Source organism: Vidua chalybeata, chromosome 19 (assembly GCF_026979565.1).
Source record: "Vidua chalybeata isolate OUT-0048 chromosome 19, bVidCha1 merged haplotype, whole genome shotgun sequence".
Lineage (NCBI taxonomy): Eukaryota > Metazoa > Chordata > Aves > Passeriformes > Viduidae > Vidua > Vidua chalybeata.
The window spans coordinates 6,814,708-6,834,913 of record NC_071548.1 but is presented as its reverse complement, the minus strand read 5'-3'; the positions used below and the strand labels follow the sequence as shown (position 1 = coordinate 6,834,913).

The 20,206-nt window shown below is 61.3% G+C and overlaps 1 protein-coding gene across 9 annotated transcripts in view; it reads left to right on the top strand.

Moving 5' to 3' along the window:
• Nucleotides 1–20,206, top strand: part of RBFOX3 (RNA binding fox-1 homolog 3) — a 133,774-nt gene that overhangs the window by 51,695 nt on the left and 61,873 nt on the right. For all 9 annotated transcript variants that reach the window (XM_053960206.1, XM_053960202.1, XM_053960204.1 and 6 more), the window contains exon 2: nucleotides 10,310–10,425. The gene's annotated coding sequence lies outside the window, so the exon portion shown is untranslated. The remainder of the gene's footprint in view (nucleotides 1–10,309; nucleotides 10,426–20,206) is intronic.

The following is a 20,206-nucleotide window of genomic DNA, read 5'->3' as shown; positions in this document are numbered from 1 at the left end:
GGGGCGCCGTGTCCCTCCTGCAGCCCCTCTGCTGTGCCAAGGGAGCCCTGCTCCCCTTCCCACCGGGTGCAGGGCTGCTCCACCTCACCCCCACCTCCCCCCGTGCTGGGTTTTGGGGGCACAGTTGTGTCTCCAGCCCTGGGAGCACCTCTCCCTCGGGCCCTGGAGCCCCCCGTAGCCGTCCTTGTGCCACGGCAGCCTGCCCACCGCTGGCATTCCCAGTGATGGATGGGTGACATGCGGCAGCGGCCCCGGGGCTGTGTTGTCCCAGAATATTCCGCGGAAAACCTCATTCAGGGGATTGTTCAACTCGCGGCAGCCTTCCTGGGGAGTGAGGACATCTCTGCATTTATTCAAGGACATCCCTTCTCAATTAAATCCCTGCATGGGCTAAACAAGCGGGCTGCTGAGATCAAAGGGGTTTTTTTCCCACTCTTTTTTTTCACCCACCAAATCGTTTAAATGATGCAGTGGAGGGAGTGTGGTGTGTTTGCCTTCCGCACACCTGGTGGGGAGGAGAAACTGCCGTTAAATTCCCATAAAGGTGTTTCCGTGTGCTGATGTGGGACTGGGGCAGTCTGTAAGTGGTAGCCATGGGCTGATGGCACCGCGTGTCTGCAGAGGCCGTGGGCGAGCCCAGAGATGCGGGATCGTTGGGCTGGGATTGCCCGCCTGGAGCTGGGTGGCCAGTCGCCAATTTGCCGCAAGTCCATGGGCTGAGAGTCCAGGGGCTGCCGGCAGCGGAGGGTCTGGGGGCTCAGCCCCTGCCCGGCCACGTGCCGGGGCTGCAGCCCGGGTGTCCCCCCGCCCCTCCTCGGGCTCCTCAGGGATTGATGGTGTCGTTAAAGCGTCGGGCCGGCCCCGCTGCCGCTGGGATTTATGGTGGAATGTGCCTTGGTGAAGGTTTTATCACCGCTGTTAAAGAGCCGAGCGTGTGCCGGGGGCCGGGCGGGGGGGCGGGGAGGTCTGCTCTGCCATCCTTGCTGGGGATGGGGTCACTTCGCTGGGCACCCTCAGAAGGATGCGGTGGGGTGCTGCAGCTGCCTGGGGCGGCCGTCCCTGCGGGACTGTGCTGGGTGGGAGCCCCGCGGGGCCGGCCCTCGCTGCAGCGGGACGTGTGACGAGGTTTTCGGGCGTGCAGCCCTGCGGCCATCCCGCTCTGCCCGCCCCGCGGTGCGACCTCCTCCCGCTCCCTCTGCCCTGGATCCGTCACTTAAGAAATCGATCCCTTTGCCACCAGCCCGGTCTCCTTTTTCCTTTTAAATGGTGTCACTCTGCTATTTCCTGGCCTCTCTAATAGATTTTTATATAATCACTACAGTGCACTTTTAAAGAGCGATAGATCACGTTCATTGCTTTTCCCCGTGATTAATTTCCCATAATAGTCCTCTGTAACACCAAGGCAAAGAGAGGAGAGCAAAGAAAACCCCCACATTATCCACTTTGTGCACCGAGTATAAATGAATTAGATTTAATTTTTGTTTAATTGTTTCCATAGCTCAGCCTCTGCTAACTTTGCAGGATAATTTATTTTGCAGTCTTGGGGAAAAGAAGGAAAAAAGGTCCCTGTGCCGTGCTTTGCCCGCAGCAGCCGTTAATTACAGCTGATTGCCTTCCCTGCCTGACGAAGCCGTGGATTGGAGGGTCCTGTCACACCCCAGGGCCATGGCTGGTGGGCAGAGAAGAGCCCAGCTGGGCTTGTGGGACGTTCCCTGTGTTTTCACATCCAAGGAGTGTCATGTCTGAGTGGTTCCTCTCCCTGCAAGGGACCTTGGCTTCCGGGAATCGTATCCTCTATCCCCTGCCTGCTGCGTGGACAGCAGGGAGAGGAGGCTCTGGGAATCACTTCTCAGCATCCCGCATCCTCCACTCTGCCAGCCCAGGGCCACTGGAAGCGGCTCCGCGGTGGCCCAGCAGAGCACGGGAGGAGCAGTGGGACGGAGCCCGTTAATCGCTGCCTGCGGGCATCGGGCCCTGCTTGGAATGCGGCGGCAGCGCCGAGGTGAGAGCAGGAGCTCCGGAGAGCCGCGCCTAATCTGCTCCCGCGGAGACGGGCTACCTTCGGCCTCTTAATCAGTCGCAGTAATTACAGTCCCAACTTTACATGTGGAATGTTAATTAAAGGATGGGACACGGGGATCTGCAGCCTGGCAGCGAGTGCTGTGCCTGGTGCTGAGGGCCTGCGGGGGCTGGGGGTCATGGGGCACCCCCTGCGCCTCTGGGTCACTGCTGCTCCCTTCACTGAGCATGGAGGGGGGGACAGGGGCTGGGCCATGCCAGGCAGGGGGCAGGCAGGCTGTGGCTGCTGGCACTTGGCACTGCCTCTGCTTTGTGGTTCTGTGGCAGCTGCTGCTTGCCTCTAAAATTGCTTTGCTGATGTGGATGGATGGATGGATGGATGGATGGATGGATGGATGGATGGATGGATGGATGGATGGATGGATGGATGGATGGATGGATGGATTTGTTGGGAAACAGGATAATGCAGCTGGAGCTCCACTGCCCTCCCCACTTCCTGCCTTGGCCCCGATTTCCCTGTAACCTCCCTGGTGCCCCTGAGCCTCTTCTCTGGGCTGAGCACTCACCTCCCTCCCACTGTGTCTCTGGCCTCTGAGCATCACCGTGAGCTTCTGCAAGATTCCCTCCTGTGTATGAGTCCCATCTGCACTGGGGAGCCCAAATCTGGGTACAGGATCCAGACATTGTCCTGTGCAGGGAGATGACAGGGCTGGCTGGGGTGACACTGCTGGCCTGTCCCTTGCTTTCAGAAGTGTACTAGTCTGTCCTGCCCTGGGCAGCTCCGCTCTGGGAACGGGGCTCGGCAATTCACCTCCTGAATTTCAGGCTCCCCCTGAGCAGCAGCTCCTCTCTCTGTCATACTCATCCTCCTCACTGGGGAGGAGACCCTGGCACGTCCTGCCTGGCTCGTGCCCTCGCAGGTGCTGCCTGGGGTGCTGTGTGGATCCTGCAGGCAGAGCCCCAGTTCCTGTCGAGTCCCTGCCTGGTCCCTGTCCTGTCCCTGCCTCTGCAGAGCCCCGTGCCACGAGGCTCTGAGCAGCATCGTCTGAGCGACACTGAGCCACGCTTGTCCCTTCCCTGTCCCCAGGGAACATGCGCCGTGCTGGCAGCCTGCAGCCCCTCCGGTGCTGCATTGGTGCCCTTGGCTGCACTCGCCTGGCCCGGGGAGCCCTGGGGGGCCGGGGCTGCCGAGAGAATCCTGAGCCCCCACAGAGCTGGGGGTGGCGGGTGCTCCTCACCTATCCCTGCGGATGGTGCAGGTGTTTTTTGGAGGAGGGATGTTGGGGAGGACCCGGCAGCCGGTGGAGGTGGGGACCAGCCCCAGCACGGCCGGGGGAGTCATTAAAACCCCGGTCAGCAGCGGGGAGCGGCGCTGAGCAATCTGCTGGGGCGTCAGTGCCCTGGATTATTGCTGCGAGCAGCTGAAGGAGAGCAGAGAAGAGGCGTGAGCTGAGAGGAATGACAAAGAGGGGAAGGAGAGGAAGAGGCCCTGGAGGAGGAGGAGGAGGGGGAGGCTGGATCAGTGCCGCAGGCAGTGCAGGGTGCTGTGGCAGTGATGCTCTGCTGTCCCAGCAGCTGCCTGGTCCCTGCTCCCTGGGCAGGATGTGGTGTCCTGTTGGCCCTGTCCCTTGGCAGCCCTCTCCCCACAGGGCTGCCAGGCTCCTCTCTTGTGTCACTTTTGTTTTCCTGACAGAGAAGTGGAGCTCTCAGGTCACTCAGATCCTGCTGTCACTTTCCCATGAGGCCTTAACCAGGTTCAGTAAAGCTCTTCTGTCTCTTCAGCTGTGCTGGCTGTAAATCTGGGGAGGTCTCACCGGGCACTGGGCTGGTGCCAGTCTTTAGGTGATCTGCCTTCCTGAAATAAGGAATGCTTTCCCTGGCGTTTCTAGCTCCCTGCCATCACTGGAAGTGTTGGAAAGGGCAGCGGGGAGGACGTGGGAGGGCTGGGAGCTGCGGCCGTGTGGTGGCCAGGAGGGCTGGCAGGTGCCGAGCCCTGCGCGGGGCCAGCTCGGGGGCTGGGCTGAGTCCTGGGGGTGCCATCGTCCCGCCCGTCCCAGAGCCTTCCCTGCTGAGGAGCAGCACAGGTGAGGGGACAAGGGAGTGGCTCTTCCCAGAGCAGAGCACCGTGCCAGGCGGGCACTGCCACGGCAGAGCTGGGCACCACAGCTGGCGATGGCCCTGCGCTCTGACCAGCGCTGCCCTGGGGAGGAGCTGTGCTGCTGGTCGGTGTTTCTCCAAGAGGAGCCACGTTGTGCATTTGTTCTCCAGGCTTGGGATGCAGGAGGATCCCTCGGGACCTGGCCTGGAGCGGGGGCAGGCTGTGAGTGTGCTGGAGCTGCCAGGGTGCTGGGGCTGAGCGTGGCAGCTGTCATGGGGCAGCCAGGGAGCTGCTCGGAGCAGCAGCTGCTTGTGGGGAGACCTGGAAGAGCCCAGTCTGGATCCACTGCTGTCCCCTTCAACTGTGTGAATCTGCTGTTGCCTGGGGTTGACCCCCAGGCCCTTTGCTCCATCTTGGAGCTCCTTGAATCTGCTCTGTGGTCTTGCTCTCTCTCCCTTGGTCCCCAGGTGCTGTTCACAGCCACGTGTTGGTCGCAGGAGATGGCACCTGGAGGCCAGAGAGGTGGTCCCAGAGCTGCCAGCACAAATCCCACCTTGGGATCTTCATCCATCCTTCCGTGCTAGAAAGTGCTGGCATTTCTCCATGCAGCAAACTCCTCCTGGCAAAGCCCCAGCTGGAGCACCACGAGAGGCACACCGAGGCTCTCTGGATGTTTCCCCCGTGTGCTCCCTGACTGGTGGCAGGGTCCCTCCTGCAGGAGGTGAAGCCCCCTGCCCTGGTCCCCATCCCCTGTCGGGACAGGCTGCTCCTGGGGATGCTGGGGATGCTCCTCCTCCGGCTGGGGATGCAGCCAGGAGCTGCAGCAGCTCACCAGGGGCGAGCCAGTGGGATGTTCCCAGCTCCTGCCTCTGGCACATGGGACTGGCTGCCCTCCCCGGGTGCTCTGGGTGTGTTGTGGCTCTCCCAGCGGTGGCTGGTGCCGTGGAGTGCCCCTTGTGGGAGCCAAATGCTCCCGTGTTACACAGCAGAGCACAGCCCCTTCCTGCAGCAGCACCAGATGCTTTCCCTGCAGTTCAAGTTTTCCCATCTCATTCATTTTAGAGATTAATTAAAGTGTTTCCCCTCCCTCTCTCCCAACCAACCTCCCTCCCTCTCTTTTCCCTGTTCCATACAGCTGCACATGGATTTTAGGGTCATGCTTGTTTACATCAGTTATATTTATGTTAATGGGTGTTTGTTTTAGGAAAAACAGCAGAATTCCCATAAAAACAAATATCGTTTGTGTCCCACAACTGGTGCTGCAGCCCCACTGGGGTGGGGCCTCCCTGGGCAGCCCATCCTGCACTCTGCCAGCAGGTCTGCATGGAGAGCTCTGCCACGGGCACGCAGCTTCTTTTGGGGGCTGCTGTGAAGTGACCTCCAGTGCTTACGGGGTGGTTGGGTGGGTTTTCCACACACCCCTGGGTCCCATGCCGGGTGGTGGCAGCCAGGTCAGCTGGGATAATCCCCCATCCTGGTGTAGGGATGCTGCTAAACCGCCTTTGATGGGGCAGGCGGTGGGCTCGTTCTTTCATCAGGAGGTTGGAGGAGGGAGAGTGTTAAGAAGAAGAAAGAGAGAGGGGAGGAGGAACGATAATTATTTTTTCCAGTGGCTCTGAGCTGCTGGATGCCTTTAAAGTTGCCTTTGTGTTCCCGTGGGTCAGGCCGGGCAGAGCCTGGCCCGGAGCCGCGTGGCACGGCCGCCTTTGTCGGTGGGGCCGTGGTCTCGGTTATTAACAGGGATATGGAGACCCAGAACCTCAGATCTTCCGTGCAGCTGGTGGGAGGGATGTGCAGGGCTGCCTTATCACGCTCATTTAACTGGTTAATACATCTTCAGAGCAAATAATGCAGGCTGGGGGTGAACTGCTTAACCAACCTCATTACTATTGTGCATTTAGCAGCTTGGAGAAAGATAATACCTTTCAGGTTTGACCCAATTTTAGTTTTTGTTGTCATAACCATGGAAAATCGACCTTCAGAGACCCTCAGCAGTGAGCCTGAATAGGAAGTGATTTACAGCAAAAGTGCTGTGTGGAATGCTTAATGCACTTGTGCAGGAAAACAGACTGCGACCAGCTGCTGGCGTCCCTCTGCCACAGCGAGGGCTGCCCCGGCTGCTGGCACCCTGTCCCTGCTCCGGGGGCTGCTGGCACTGCCCTGCCCGTGGGCACACCCTCCGTGTGGGATGAGGCCCGGGGCTGGCACAGCTGCCCTGGGGCTGGCACAGCTGCCCTGGGGCTGTGCTCGCCTGCACAGTGCTGTGTGCCCTCACTGCCGTGCCTGTGCTCCTCGGGTCAGCCAGAGCGGGGCTGGCCTGGGCACCACTGCGGCCACGGCCGGAGCTGCCCACTGCAGCGGTCAGGGGCCCCGTGGTCAGTGTGCACGCCATGGTCAGTGTGTACCCTGCGGTCAGTATGGGTCCCTGTGGTCAGTGACAGGGCCCTGTGGTCAGTATAGGACCCCTTGGTCAGTAATAGGACATTGTGGTCAGTAACAGTACCTCGTGGTCAGTATAGGACTCTGTGGTCAGTGTCCACCCTGTGGACAGTATGGGACTCCATGGTCAGTGTGCACCCCGTGGTCAGTAACAGGACCCTGTGGTCTGTATGGGACCCTGTGGTCAGTGTGCACCCCGTGGTCAGTAACAGGACCCCGTGGTCAGTAACAGGACCCCGTGGTCTGTATGGAGCCCTGTGGTCAGTGTGCACCCCGTGGTCAGTAACAAGACCTTGTGGTCAGTGTGCACCCCGTGGTCAGTAACAGGACCCCCTGGTCTGTATGGGACCCCGTGGTCAGTAACAGGACCCCCTGGTCTGTATGGGGCCCTGTGGTCAGTGTGCACCCCACAATCCCCCTGCACCCCTGAGCACCTCTTGGCCCGGGTGTGCTCAGCCTGGCCCAGCGTGCCAGGGCCCGGCCGTGACTCGCTGGTCTTGGCCTTGGCCAGCCTCTCCCACCACTGCCAGCCTGTGGCTTTTCTGCTGGTGCCCTTTGCCACCAGGCTGTGCCGTGGGAGCGGTGGCAGCCCTGGCACCACGGTGGCAGCCCTGGCACCACGGTGGCAGCCCTGCCGCCGCGCCGGCAGCGTTCCCACGGGTGAGATGTCACCCGCACCCGCGGGGGTGGTTCCCAGCGCTCTGGTTTTGTCTGTGGCAGGCAGAGACTTTCCCAGCTCCAGCACTGGGGGTGTGTGGGGCCTTCCTCTTGCTCCTATGGGGGGGGAGGAGGGTGGCAGGGAGGTGACAAGCCTTCCTCCCCTTTCCCTGAGGCAGCTGCAAGTGTGGCTCTGCCACCCAAGCCTGTCTCTGTGCTGCTGCTGCTGTGGCGTGTGGGTGGTCCCTGTGGCACAGGATTGTAGCTGACAGCAGTGCCTGGGGCTGGGGGAGTGCTGGGAGCGGCTGATGCCCACGGGAGTGGGTGATGCCCGTGGGCTACAGGTGATGCCTGTGGGTTTCAGGCTCCCCCAGCACACCCCTGGGGCCCAAGGAGCACGGGGAGCAGATGGTGCCCATGGGATGCAGGGTCCGTCCAGCCATGGGGGCAGCGGGGCTGTGGCAGTGGGGGCGTGCTCTCCTCCCTCCCCTCCCCAGGGCTGTGTTGGGGTGGGGGCATGACGAGGGCAGGCAATGCTAGATCACTGTAATTCTGCTGTTTAGCAGCTGAAGGAGAAGCTGCTCCCTCAGCGCAGGAGTTGAAACTCTTTAGCCTTCCTCAGTGTCACCTCCATGGCCATGGATACCTCCAGGTGTGATGTAAGTGAGACCCGGGGAAAAAACATCTCCTGTTTAGCATCAAAATCCTATTAGCGAGCGCCGTGTTCTGCTGCACAGATATCAGCTGTGGCGCAGATAAGTGGGAAATAGCTCCAGGTCGGGCTGGAGCAGGAGCTGTATCTGGGGCTGCGCAGGTGCCGAGTGCTGCTTCAGCGAGTTTGCTGCTGAAAGAAAATTCCTCTCCCCACTCCTCTGCAATCCAGGGAAAAGCACTGCGGGCACCAGCCCCCCGAGCTCCTGCTGCCCCCCAGCCCTGCCTGCTGAGGGGCATTTCTGTGGCACCCCTCTGCCACGGTGGGGTCTGACAGGAGGCACCGGGCTGGGGCCAGGACCGGGGTCCTGGGAGCATGAGGCAGCGGCAGAGGCTCAGCCTCCTGAAAATGAGCCAGTACAGCCTTGGTCCTGCCCCCTGCAGCAGCCGCCAGGCTGGCCCGGGGATTGCAGATGCTGTGGGCAGCTGCATCATCTTCCCATCTCCTCCCTGAGGTGCTGCTGGCTTTGATAAAACCTCTCAGCCTTGCAGGGGTTGGCTTGTTGATCTAATCGCTGTGGTTTAGTGTGCAGTAAAAGCCCGGTGGCTCCTGGGGGAGATGCCCCGTAGGGATCTGCAATTCACTTTCCCATCCCTCCTGGGGAAGGAACACTTTCCCAGTGGCGGGGTGCTGCAGGGATGCTGCCGGGCCCCCAACACCAGTGGGGAACGTGCCAGCCCCTGTCCTGCACTCACACGGGTTTGCTTTTGAAAATAGAAGGTGCTGAAAAAATCCTGCTGTGTTCAGTTTGTTCCAGCGATGCAGTTGGGTTTTCCCAGTGTTTGTCTTCTCCTGCACGTGCTGCACATGACTGGAGGGGTTCAGTGTGGGGCAGGCCCTGCAGTGTGAGTCCCCTCTGAGCCCCCAGCTCCACCGTGGCTCCTGGTCACTCACAGAGCACAGCAGGGAGGGAAGAGGGACTGGTGGCAGAGCCTGTGGAAGGGGACAGCCAAGGGATGTTTAGGGGACACCAAGGGGGGTTTGGGGACCGGCTGTGACAGACCAGCATTAGAGAGGCTGGGATGGAAGGGCTGGGGAGCGACGCTGCTGAGCTCTAGCTCTGCCTGCTGATCAGGAGCAGAGCCTAATGAGCAGGACTAATGAAGCAGGAGGGGAATTCCAGCAGGTCTGGGGAGTGCCTGCGATGTTCACTGTATCTCTGTGGGTTCTCTGTGGTCTGTCCCCAGATCAGTGATGGATGGTGCCCACTCCCAGCAGCATGCTTGGTGTGCTGGGTGGCTGCAGGTGCCAGTCCCAGAGTGGGTGCCTCCAGTCTGCTCCTGGGGCCAGCATCCAAGCGCCTCTGTAGGCTGCCTCCTGGATTTTTACTGGCTCTGCACTGCTGGGAAGCCCATCCCTGTCTGCTGGGGTTATTGGAATGTGCTGGGATGGTGTTTGGGAGACACTGGTGGCTTCACACAGCCCTGGCCAGCAGCCTGCCCCAGGGACTGCTGCAGAGCCAGCCTGGGGGGCCCAGCTCTGTTCCCACCTCCCTCCTGGCCACGGCTGGTTCAGCATCAGGAGGGGATTCGCAGCCACAGCAGCGGGCAGGTCCTGGGTTTTTAATGAGCCAACCTTGGAGGACCTTGAGCGCCACTCCTGCAGCTCTGCTGTGACTTATCTCCTGGCTTCTGCCCCTGTTCCGCCGAGGGGATAAATCTCAGCTCCCGGAGTGGAGCCGGTGCTCTGAGCCCGTCCCACGGCACGGTGCAGGCGTCATAACTCACGGCACAGGGGAGGGCTGCCTGGCCGAGGTGCCAGGGGGACGTCACTGCTCTGTGCTGTGATGGATGGGCTGCCCGGGGGAGCAGGGAAAAAGTCCCATTACAATGGGGGACAAGCTGTTAAATTATCTCCTGTTCAGCCTGGCTTGGGGAAAATCACACACGGAGCTGCCGGTGGCCTCCAGAGAGCCTTCGGGGGAACAGGTGGGTTGGGGACTTTATTCCTTTAGGAAGAAGTCTTTGCCTTTCCTTGCCTCCATCCCATGCACTCATCAGAGGGTGGGGCTGGTGCTCTCAGGGAGGCAGGACCAGCCTCAGCATTTTGTGTCAGTGCAAAGACTGGGACATGTCCCCCCGGGGACCACAAGCTGGGACCTGCTGCGTGCCCCGTGCAGCCAAACCCTGTTCTCTGGGCCGAGCACGCTTCCCTCTCCTCAGGGGCTTTGCCACTGGGCAGGGTCCTGCCTCTGCACATGTCAGGGGCTGCTCCAGAGCTGCTCCCAGCCGTGAGATAATTGTGCTGCTGAAGGAGTGGGCCAGGCGCGTGCGAGCCCCCGGAGCCGTGGCGTTGTGAGCGCCGAGCTCCGCCGCGTCCTCCTCCGTTATTAGCGGCGGTGCCTACACAGGGACGGGACTGGAGCCTCTCCCTCTCTCTTTCAGGCTGAGAAACTGCTGCTCTGAGACCCCGACGGCTCTTCCTGACAGCTTGGAGGGGTGAACACGAGTGTGAGCTCCCACCTGCCACCACACCTGAGGCACCTGCTCTTGGTCTTCAGGTATGTTGTTTCCACCCAGCAGTCCCACTAGGGGAGGGCATGGAGGTATTTTTTGGTTGAGGATGACGATGCTGCTTCCCATGGCTGTGCCTGGGGCAGCAGCTCACAACCAGCCCACCAGGGACTTTGCACCAGCCCTGGGTACAGATCCTGTGTGTCCTGACTCTTGTGTGCTGCCCTGGCAAAGGGGAACGTTGCTGGGACAAGCCACGTCTGCTCTAATCCTCGTGGGATATGGCGTGGGGGGGTCTGGGATGCGTTGATCAGTCCCAGCCGTCTCCCTCCTGCTCGCTGCAGGAGCGTGGAGGTCCCAGAGCATGCAGGACCTGGGTGGTGCCCCTGCAGGGGGAGGGCTGCGTGCCCATGGTGCACACACAGCCCTGCACGTCGCAGCCTGGCTGGACCCGCCGAGACCCCGCTCCTGGCGCTGACCGTGCTGCAAACTCCCCTCAGGGCTGCGCGCAGCTCCCTGTGGTCTGGGCTGAACCCATCGCCGTCAGTTCACGTTACACGGACTGGAACCCCCCTCGTGCTGACACCAGTCTGCACTGGGAGCTCGCACCAGCTTGAGGAGGAGTTAAAATTTAAAACTCTCGCAGGCAGTGGGGCTCTCTCCTCCAGACGAGGCGTTTCCCCTGTTTGTTCCCAGCACTGCAAGCACCCACAGGTTCAGCAGATGCCCAGAGGGTCATGGCCACGCTGTGGCAGCCATGGTGAGCAGGGACTGGGCTCTGCCTGGGGCTGTTCTGCCACAGAATTTGTCTTCCAGTGCCCTCTCCACCAACCGCTGTGCCGGGGGGACCCCCAGAGTTGGGACTGCTCTTCTCCCAGCTGGCAGTAGCCAAGGGGAGTGCCTGGGCAGGAGGAGTGCCCTGGGGCCGTGCAGCACCAGCAGGGCTCCCAGTGAGGGGCTGTGTGTGCCCCCCTTGCAGCGCTGCTCACTGCACACTGGCTCCTCTGCTCTGCCCCAGCCCCAGGTGCCTGCTCGGGAATTACAAAATGGGAGCTTGAGGCTTCTCATCCCTTGCTGGGGTACAGGCTGTCCAGAATATGGGATTAGAGTGGCCGTGCAGATGGATTCCCCAGCTGCATTAATCAGTTCAGAGGCAGCAAAGGCAGCTGAGCTCTGTGCATCACCTTGAAGGTCTTTTTTTTTTTTGTCTTTAGAAAACTTTGGGTGGATGTTATTGCTCATGAAAGCAAGGGGCTGATCATGCTGGGAAGGAGCAGGCGTAGTGTGGGCTGGCACTATTATGCAAGCTTCCCACATGCCGCTCTGCCAGTGCACTCCGTTCCAGAACAACAGCACGCGTCCGCGTGCCAGCCCCGAGCCACCCCCGGGTCTGCCGCAGCACCGTGGTCCCGCTGTGCCCACGTCGCCCTCGCCGCGGGCCCTGCCTGCGCCGTGCTCCCGCCTCCTGTGCCCGCTCTGCCTCGAGCCAGCAGCCCCACGGGTGGGCAGTGTTGGGGTGAAGGGGTGCCTGGTCCTGCCCAGCCCCGCAGCACTGTGGAGCCGGCTGTTGTGAGCGTCCTGGCCAAAGTGGGAGCGCTGGGGGTTTCTCCCAGGACCTTTGCGCAGCACTGGGGCATGTCCGGCTCTGGGGCTGGGACTGTGCTGCTTTTCAGGGGATGGCAGACAGGTGCTGCTTTTCAGGGGATGGCAGACAGGTGCTGCTTTTCAGGGGATGGCAGACAGGTTGTCACCCCGGCCATAATGCACGTCACGCCCCTGCATCGGGAGGGCCGTGCCTTGTCTGCGGGGCCGGCGCAGCCATTGCTGCCAGCACCTGCTCTGGTCACCAGGGCAGAAGTGGGCTCACTGGAGCTCAGGCCACCAAGCCTCTTCCCTGTCGAGCTTTTCTCCCTGCTGCTTTCCTCCTCCTCTCCTGGAGCCTGGCTGGGCCCTGCGTGAGGCTCAGGGCTGCCGGCCGTGGGGTGTGTGGGTGCTGGTGCCGAGCTTGGGGCTCACTGGGCTGGTGGGGAGCAGCCTGGGGCCAGTGCAGAGCCCCTGCGGCGACTCTTCCCATCATCCCCAAGCCTGCTGGAGCACCCCCGCAAGGAAAGTGCTCCTTCAAGGAAGACTTGGAGATGAGCAATGGAAAACATCTGACAGGGGAGCCCTTGAGGCGCTTTTGTTCCAGCGAGTGGGAGTGTGAGATCCGCTCAGACATGAAAGGCTGCGCAGCTCCGTCCCCAAAGTCACGGCGGAGAGGAGGACGGGGGGTGTGCGGCTGCACCGGGAGGTCATCCCGGGAACGACTGGCACCGGGATCCCCGCTCCCTCCCTCCCTCCCTTTCCAGCAACTAAATTAGGTCACACTTGAAAGTCAGTTTCTTGGCTGTGGATTTAATTTAGCTTTTCCAGGCTAGTTATCATATAATAAATTCCAGGAGATTTATAGAAAACATGCCCAGGGAGGCTTAGCCAGTGTGTAACAAGATTTGTGCCTCTTTCCTGCTGTTGAGCAGCTCTGGCGAGCACAGCGCTGCCAGCAGATGTGCAGGCAGCCCTGTGGGAGCTCCCAGGGAGACAGGGCAGCCCCAGAAATGGGGTGTGGACATCACCCCACAGCTCTCTGGGGTACGGGGAGGGTTCCAAATGCAGCTGTCCTCTGCCCTGGCTCCCCAGCAGCCATAAATCACCCGGAGCAGGTGCATTCCCGTGGCCGTTCATCACTTGTCTTCTCGCCCTGGCTCAGCGTGGGCAATGCCAAGCAATGCCCATCCCAGCGGTGCCGGTGTGTGCCCAGAGGCACCGTGGGGGTGGGCAGTCAGAGGGGAGCTATCGAGGTCTCCCGGTGCCTTTCTGCTCGAGGAGTGACGGTGTGCGGGACGTCCCTGCTGGGGGGTACCTTGTGCCCTCCCTGCCCTGGCTCCCGGGGCGCTGGGACCGTTGGGCAGAGCTGAAATCGGCGTCTCTTGGCTCTCCCCACCGCTGGGGCGGGTTTTCCAGCACGCTGGGAGAGGCTGAGCAGGGAAAGGCGCTGGAGTCCAGAGGGATTTGTGGTGATGGCAGCACGCGGCAGCGCAGCGCTGGGAGCCGGCGGCTCGGCGCGGAGGGCACTGCCAGCGCTCCGGCTCCGCTCCCTGCTAACGCCGCCCAATTAGTGTCTTATTAGTCACTCCCTGTGTTAAGGCATTAGGAACAATTAAGGGTGAGAAGAGTTTCCAGATGTAGCGGCAAGCGCTGGAGCTGGGAGCTGGCAGCTCCGCTGGCTGCTCCCATATGGAAGGGATCTTGCACACAGCGGGACTCACTGCGGGGCCGTGGGGCCAGCGTGGCGCAGGGTCCCGGGGCCATGGGGGTGCAGGGGACTCCTGCTGGGCAGCCCTGGGGGCAGTGCCCCCCCTCTGCTTCAGCACTGCAGCCGGGGCCACGCAGAGCTGGGATGGAGCCACAGCGGGGGCTGGTGGATGGAGGAAGTAGCTGCTGAGGTGCCCGCGGATGAGGGGCACAGCCATGTGTGCTCCCTGGGATTGGGTTTGCTCAAAGCAAATATTTATTTACTGCTGCAGCTGGGTGTCAGCCAGTCGCCCCATGCTGGCAGCCCCACGCTGTCCTGGCGAAAGCCCGGGGCTGGGGAAGCGCCTGGCTGTGAGCAGCAGCACAGGAGCATCTGGGACGTGGCGTGTGGGGGACAGCTGCCACCACAGCGCCGTTTTGTGACACTTTTAGGTGCGGGAGAAGTAACACAAGCAGAGACGAGTGTGACTTCAGAGCCCAAATGCAAGTGACTTCAGCTCCCCAGAAATAGTCCCTGGGCAGTGCAGGGGGAGGGGACCTGGAGCTGCAGTTCCTGGGGATGTTGGGGTGCTCCTGTGACTTTTTCCCCTCATGCAAGGTGGGCTGCACTCCCACCATTGCCCCCCACCCCGTGGTACTGGTGAGGCCACCAGCCAGGGGTCACGGAGGTGGCGGTGGCTCTGGCCAGCACAGGCAGTCTCCCCCCAGCACCAAACATCTCACCCTGCGACGAGCACTCTGGGAGGGTTCCCTGTCAACTCCTGGAGCCCTTGGGAGCCCTCGTGGTGTGGAGAGTGTGGGGGGCATCAGCGGACATTTGACGCTGTGCTCCCCCCTCGCTGAACCGAGGCTGAATGAGCACCGTGAGATGCTGGCGTGCAGCAGGGCGGCGGAGAAGGGCACGGTGGCCTTCAGTGCATTGAAATAATTTCTCTGCTGCTCTCCCCAGGGCGAGGAGCAGTGCGTGGACAGATGGTGTTTTTGAGTGACCTTGCAGCTCCGAGCCGTTCCCTCGGCTGCTGAGTAACGGTGGGAGCCGCGGGAAGCGGCAGCGGTGCCACAACCTGCTCAGGCCGGCGGGAGCCTGTCAGGGAGCCAGGGCTGGGAGGGATGTGGGGTGAACCAGGGGATGGAGCCAGAGCCTGACAGCCCTAACGTGAGGGCTGCGGGGAAATACAATGTGTGCACTGCGATCCCCGCTCCCCATGGCTGGGGGAAGTGAGGCTGTTCCGGGCTCCGGCCGCTCCTCCAGCCCACGTCCCTGGCTCTTCACCTCGGCAGCGGGATCGCTCCTCCGGCCTCCCTGTGCTCTTCCTTGGGAAGGGCCTGAGTTGTGTCCAGGAGCTGAGGCAGCAGTGCCTGCAGCTGGCACGGTGGAGCCACGGCCGCGGTGCGTGGGGACACACCGGGGAGTCCGTGTTGTGCCCAGGAGGGCAGCAGGTAGAGAGGCTTTTGCCATGTGAAGTTTCTTTCAGAGCTGTGATCCAGGACTGTGGTCCTGAGGGAACAGATCCAAGGGAAGGGAAAATTGCACTGCAAGGTGCAGCGTTGCTGTCGAAGAGTCACCCTGGGCAGGCTCAGCTCCTCTGGCACCCTTGCAGCCTCCTACGAACTCCATGCGGGCTGCAGCACCGAGAGGTGTCCTAAATTGGGGAAGGAACAAGGAGCTCTTGGCACTCGCCTGGAGCGTCATTTGCATTCCGGCGCAGCTCCCGGCTGCGAGGGAGGCGGGGGCCCGGCAGCCGCGGGGTGGGGAGCGGGGCCGCTCGCCAGCTCCGGCTGTCGGAGCATCCCGCGGGACCGCTGTGGAGGGGGCTGTGCCTTGGGGATCACCGTGCACCAGGTTTCCTGTTTTCGTTCTTCTCTGACTGAACTTTGTGTCCGAGTTCTCTGTCCAAGATTTGTGCTTTTGCTTCTTCCAAACGGGAGCGGCCATCTCGCTCTGGGGCGCTGTGATGTGGCCTCTGGTGACCCACGGTGCAGCTGGTTGTGCTCCCACCTGTTCTGCGCTCTCCGGGGATGGAGAAGCTGCGTGGACTGTGAGGGGCAGCCGGGGCCGGGCAGTGCCCACGGATGGCTCCAGGCAGCGTGTGGCAGCGTCCCGCGGGCCGGGATGCTGGGAACCGATCCGGCCGGGCTCCTCCGAGCCGGGATGTGCGGAGGGCAGGGCGAGGCGAGCAGCGGAGCGTGCGGGGCTCTCGCGGCCCCCGAGCGCAGCAGCTCAGGGCGCAGGACCCCGGCCTGTTGTGGAGTCACTGGAGGGAGCGAGCTGGGGGCGAAGGGCTCCCGCCGTGCCTGTCGTGTCGGGGTGAGCGTCGTGCAGAGGAGCGGGACGCGGGTGCCCTGCAGCGCCCGGGGCACGGGGGGCTGTCCTCCCGAGGGGGTCCCGCGCTCCCGGGCAGGGCGGGGAGCTCTGTGCGGGGATGGGGCAGGGTGGGATGAGCCCCGGGGCTCTGCCCCGTGCGCCGCGGGCGCTGCCGGTGCTCAGCTGCGGCGCATCGCCCACCGCGCCGGTGCCAGGCTGCCGCGCAGCATCTGAGCGGCTCCGGTTACTTAACATGCAGCAAGTGTTGTACTCGGAGAAATTTAGACGTAATTTTTTTGTGCTTGCATGTAAATGTGGGTAGGTGCTGTCCTGATTGATGGCAATTAGCATTTTCTAACGGTAACAGATGTTCGGATTGCCAGGAGGCTGGTACCTAACGCCCACACTGCCATCTGTTCTGCTGGGCACTGCCTGGGGAAGCGGCACCAGTGCTGCGGACCTGCGGGGCCGTGCTGGGGTGTGTTTAACAGCAGTGTGCAGGGGGGGTTTATTATGTTGTTTTTTTTTTTCTGGGGGAAAATAATAATAATAATAATAATAAAGACGTTTTCAGGTTTATAAATAGTACACTGTTTATTATGGGATGGAGACTTTCCATCTGAACAGCAGCCTGGATTGCTGCACAGTTAGCAAAACAGTCTGGACAGCGCCGGGAGCAGCTTTCCAGAGGCTGCTTTCCAGTGGGAAGGGGTCTGGTGGAGTGGCCAGTGGGTGTTTGTCCCACCCCATCCTCTGCTGGCTCTCCATGGTCGCTGCTTGTGGGGACAAGGGCTGCTCTGCTGTGGGCATCTCCTGTCATCTCTGGGATGGAAGCAGTGAGACATCTGTGTGGTGCTTGAAGGTGTTTAAAGGTGTGTCTTAGGAAGACACCCAGAGCCCTGAGCCCAGTCCCACTGTCCAGGCAGTCCCACTGCAGCCCCTTTCCTCACACAGTGCCTGTCCCTCCTCATTTCCTCCTGCCTCCCTTTATCTGCAGCCTTTTACACCCATTTTTCTTGTGCCAACCGCGTCCTTTTGCATGACCAGCTCCTCCCAGTGCCCATTCCCTATGTACTTATAGAGAAGCTTTGATTTGGCTCAGACCAGCTCCTCTGTCCTGTTCCTTCCGTGTGCTCCTAGAGCAGCCCTCCATCCCCTGGCAGCCCTCCCTGCTCCCCCAGCCTCACCCTCCCAGACAGGGTCATCCCATGGCATGGATCCAGCTCCCCCGAGCTCCCCGCTCCAGGCAGCCCGGGAGCACACTCACAGTCACACGCTCACACTCACACGCTCACACTCACACGCTCACACTCGCTCTCCTCCCAGATGCTGGAGCCGGTGACTCAGAGTCAGCCCGTGGCTGAGTAATGCGCCGAGATGTGTCTCCATGTGGCTCCCAGGTTGCAGCAGATGCTTCCATGTTCAGTGCTTTGGGCTTTGTCCTGCTCAGTCTCGGGGCCTGCCAGCCCCCTCCGGGCTGACCCCCTCCTCCTGTCCCCCATCCCACTGGGATGCTGCTGCTGGCCCAGCCACTCACACTCCCAACTTACTGTGGCGTGAGCCGCATTAGGTACAGGCAGATCTTTACAGATCATTAGGTACATTAGATCTTACCTGTTTGTCATGAATTTCCACCCTGGTTCTCACTGAGCTCTCGTTCTGCACGATGGGGGCTCGGGGGGTCTTTCCCTGCCCTGACTCCTCTCGTCTCTGTGCTGTGCTTTCCAGCACTGTGGCCCAGTGCAGCTTGACGTGATGTCTTGGGCCAGTTCTGGGGGTTTCTGGGATGGAGGACACGCTGTCCCTGGTACGTGACCTGGTGGGGGCACAGGAGTCACCACATTGGGCAGAGGAGCAGATTTGGGATGAGCCAAAGTCTCGTGCTCGTGTGAGAGGTTCGGCCCTTGCTGCAGTGCTGGCACCAAGGCACCTGGTGATGCCTGGGAGGTGTTTGTGGGGAAATGTGGGCTGGGGACAGGGATTTGGGCTGGGGATGGGGTGAGGGGCTCGAGTGCAGACAGGCTTCTCCCCAGCAATTTCTTTTTTTTTTCTGTTGGAAAACAAGTCTGCTTCGTCTTTGTTTCTTCCCCTCGCTTTTCAAATTCATCTGGGAAAACTTCCCTGGGTGCTCGCAGAGGTGTCACCAGCCCGGCAGCTTGTGCTGCTCTAATAAAATGGCTCCGTAGCAGAGGGTTTGATCTATTTTTAAAGCGAGCTCCGCGCTGTCTCTCCCGCCCTCCCACTGGCAGCGAAACAGAGCCCGAAGGCTCCTGGGAGCGCGGCAGCGGCGGCCGGAGCCCAGGCCTGTGCCACAGCCGTGCCAGCAGCGGTGCCCGTGCCCGGCCTGCCCGTCCCCATCCCTGCTCTCCGTGCCCGGGAAATGCTCGGGACGGGGCTCCCTCCGCTGCTGTGTCAGGGAGAGGAGCTCTCTGCGTGGTTTTTATTCCTCCAAGCGGTGGTTGTGCTGTATAAATTAACATAGGGAAACTTCGCTCCACTTGGAAGTTGGGTATTTTCTGCTTGCTTGATGCCCCGTTATTAAAACTCGATTTCTACGAATAACATCCTTTAAATAGAATTCGTCTTCCAGCAATGACTCATCGCAGAGCAGCAGCTCCTCGCAGGAGAAGGCAGCATGAGGGCAGGTCTGGCACTTGCAGCCTTGGGAATCCCCAGATCAGTGCCCGGGGCTTTGCTGCGTGCTGGGGAAGCCACCCCGGTGTCTCTGCTGCCCATCCTGCTGCCTGTGCCTGCTCCAGCTGCCACCAGTGCCCACAGGCTCGGCCCGGGGCATCCCCGGTGCCTCCTGGGGTGTCCCTGGAGCCTGCAGAGCCGCAGCGGCAGGAGGGACCGTGCTGCCCCGGTGGTGGCACCGATGGTGTCACCGTGCCGCTGTCTCCTGCCTGTGCTGTGCCCTGGCACTGGCTGGGGATGAGGTGAGCTCCCAGAGCAGGGAGGCTGCAGGGGCCGAGGGCGTGATGGATCTCTGCACAGGCTGGCCGTGCCAAGCCCTGCAGGATGTGGGGCATGGCAAGATCTGCCCCACACGTGTGTGCCCATTCTGCTGGCACGGGCTCTGCCTGTGCTGGTTCCCTTGATGGAGCTTCTTACAGCGGTGTCAGGGACAGGAACAGGAGTGGGAATTGTGCCGGGGACAGGAGGTGGATTTCAGGTGCTCTCTAGGTGGGGGTTCGGATGGAGCCCAGATGGAGCTGAGGGGCTCCTCCCCAGAGCTGTTCCACCAGCACATCTGCACAGGGCAGGTTTCCCCCAGGGAGGAAGAGGAGGACACAAGCCAATCTGCCAGCCCAGGCAGTGTCAGGCTGGGGCAGCTCCAAGTGCCTCTGAGCTGCTGCAAAAATGAGTTTTCTCCGTGCTCTTGCCTCCTCCCTGGGACGCCGCTCGCTATGGTTCAAGGGTTCCTGCCAGGATTATTATTCTTTCAGGTCTGACATCTGTTAAGGTGACAGCAGCCGGGGAGAGGGAAGGGATTGGAACAAATTTCTCATAAAAAGTGGCTAAGTTGATGAAACCATTACAGTGCCTGCATCCGGCACTCCATCACCGTGACACACCGGGGACAGGGACAGGGACAGGCGCTCCGTGGGCTGAGCTTTCCCCGGGAGGGCAGGACCAGCCCTCTGTCCTGCCCATCCCTGTCCCTCTGCTCTGTCCCCTCTCTGTCCCACAGCCTGAGCATCCCACATTTGACCATTTCTCCGTGCTGGGGCTGCAGTGCCCTGCGATCCCCAGCCCTGTGGCAGAGCCACCGGGGGGCAGTGAGCCGGGGCTGGGGCAGCTGGGGAGAAAGCAGGGCTGAGGGCTGGACTCGCAGAGCTTCACCCTGCTGTGGAGCATCCAGGGGTGCAGGCAGGGCTGGGATTAGCCCAGCGAGGCCGGGGGCTGTTTGCCACCAAGGTGATGGTGTTGGTGGTCAGGATGGATCACCCACGGTTCTTGGGCATAGCATCTGCCAGGCTAAACATGGTGAGACTCTGTTTGCTTGCCCTGGCCCGTGTCCAGCCAGGCTCCCTGGGCCTTAAATCCTGGCAGTGCCTTTTCCTGCAGAGGTGCTGCTCCAGGGACCATGAAGAGCCAAGAGAACTTCAGAAAAGGCAGCTAATCTCCAGACCGTGCCTCAGAAATGGTTTTAATCCCTTTTCCACCCCCACAGCCTCCTTCATTCTCAGCTAGAAGTGGTCACCCCTGTTAAGTGCTCGCTCCTGGGCTGA